Below are 2,500 nucleotides of genomic sequence, written 5' to 3'. Positions count from 1 at the left end.
TGCCGACTTCCCTTACCTACATTATTCTATCGACTAGAGACTCTTCACCTTGGAGACCAGCTGCGGATATTGGTACGGCCTGTTGAGAAGTTTGCGTGACCCCACCATAAATTTTCAAGGTCCGAGGAGAAAATATCGACACAACAGTAAATGTCATGCTCTTCTAGTCCATCTACCATATCTCTCTTCGAAAGACTTCCATGGTAGTACGACTATAAAACAGAAAAGAAAACTCTTCCGATATCTCTCGACGGCTTCTTTATGGTCGTTCCTGTTGCCAGGATGAGCACAAGGCCCATTTTTAATAACAAACGGATACTCAACAGGTTACGGAATTGGAACCGTATTCCCTTTCGTTCAAAATAATTCAAGTATTTAATTATTTTTTAATATATATATAAATTTTATTAATATTTTTTTTTATTAAAAACTTGAAAATTTTCGGCTTTCGCCTTGAACTTAGGACCGACTAACTCGTGATCAACCACTGTTCACACGAAACCCTTCTCCACTTCAGTCCTCCAAGGTCTCATTCGATTATTTGCTACTACCACCAAGATCTGTACCAATAGCGGCTCCATGCAGGCTTACGCCAAACACTTCTAAGCACACTATTGTACCCTCCTACTCACTAAAGTTTCAAAATTTATAAATCAATCGAAATTGTTTTATAAATCATCTACTTTAGCGGTAATGTATAGGTATACAACTTAAGCGCCATCCATTTTAAGGGCTAGTTGCTTCGGCAGGTGAGTTGTTACACACTCCTTAGCGGATTACGACTTCCATGTCCACCGTCCTGCTGTTTTAAGCAACCAACGCCTTTCATGGTATCTGCATGAGTTGTTAATTTAGGCACCGTAACATTACGTTTGGTTCATCCCACAGCGCCAGTTCTGCTTACCAAAAGTGGCCCACTGGGCACATTATATCATAACCTCAACCTTCATATCAAGAAAGGTGAGGTTCTTACCCATTTAAAGTTTGAGAATAGGTTAAAATCGTTTCGACCCTAAGGCCTCTAATCATTCGCTTTACCAGATAAGATTATTTTATATAATTTTTAAATGCACCAGCTATCCTGAGGGAAACTTCGGAGGGAACCAGCTACTAGATGGTTCGATTGGTCTTTCGCCCCTATACTCAATTCTGACAATCGATTTGCACGTCAGAACTGTTTCGGTCTTCCATCAGGGTTTCCCCTGACTTCAACCTGATCAAGTATAGTTCACCATCTTTCGGGTCACAGCATATATGCTCAAGGTACGCTCCAGTTAGAGGTATAAATAATAATAAATTATCATTATACATAACTATATGGAACGCCCCGGGATTGAATTAATTGACTATTTAAGAAAATAGACTAAAAATTAATCCCATTATATTTTTAAGTTAAGTTAATTATGCCATTAAGTTTAATATAACTCAATGACTTGCACATATGTTAGACTCCTTGGTCCGTGTTTCAAGACGGGTCCCGAAGGTATCCTGAATCTTTCGCATTGTTAATCATATAAATGCATACAAATAAATATTAATATCATAGATATTAAATTTTTTGTAAAATTCAAAAAATGAATTTTAGCATTATATATAATAAAATCTATCAACACTTTATCAAATCATTAGTATTTATTCTATGTTAATATGCTTAAAAAGCAAATTAATTTAAATAAACTTAATATCACCAATGATCTTTTGATAAATACTTTTATTATGTTAATAGATTACAATGTCCTTATATGAAAAAAATGCACATTATTTTTAATTATTTAATGATGAATTTTTCATAATGGATATTCAGGTTCATCGGGCTTAACCTCTAAGCAGTTTCACGTACTATTTAACTCTCTATTCAGAGTTCTTTTCAACTTTCCCTCACGGTACTTGTTTACTATCGGTCTCATGGTTATATTTAGTTTTAGATGGAGTTTACCACCCACTTAGTGCTGCACTATCAAGCAACACGACTCTTTGGAAATATCTTTCTAGTAATCATTAACGTTATACGGGCCTGGCACCCTCTATGGGTAAATGGCCTCATTTAAGAAGGACTTAAATCGTTAATTTCTCATACTAGATATTAAGATATTCCATACACTGCATCTCACATTTGACATATAGACAAAGTGACTTAGTGCTGAACTATTTTCTTTTCGCTCGCCGCTACTAAGAAAATCCTTGTTAGTTTCTTTTCCTCCCCTCATTAATATGCTTAAATTCAGGGGGTAATCCCATATGAGTTGAGGTTGTTTTAAAATATTTTTTATCTTCTCACAATTTAATAAATAATTATATCATCTTTTCATCTCTATTTTTCTTTTTTCCTTTTATATAAATATATATTATAAATAATAATTATGTAAAATGAGGCAATTCTAGAATAAAAAAAATTAATTTTTATGCTAGACATTCCTCCTTTAATTACATATATAAATTAATATTTTATATATATATAAATAATATGAAAATTTTTTAAAGAGAATACTTAGATTCAAAA

At 33.6% G+C, this 2,500-nt stretch overlaps 1 pseudogene; it reads right to left on the bottom strand.

Annotated features, from left to right (window-relative positions):
- LOC128870896 (large subunit ribosomal RNA) overlaps positions 1 to 2,252 on the bottom strand; it is a 4,515-nt pseudogene extending 2,263 nt beyond the window's left edge.
- Positions 2,253 to 2,500: the final 248 nt, after the last annotated feature.

Source organism: Anastrepha ludens, unplaced genomic scaffold, assembly GCF_028408465.1.
Source record: "Anastrepha ludens isolate Willacy unplaced genomic scaffold, idAnaLude1.1 ptg000082l, whole genome shotgun sequence".
In the NCBI taxonomy this organism is placed as follows: Eukaryota; Metazoa; Arthropoda; class Insecta; order Diptera; family Tephritidae; genus Anastrepha; species Anastrepha ludens.
This window is presented reverse-complemented; position numbering and strand designations above follow the sequence as displayed.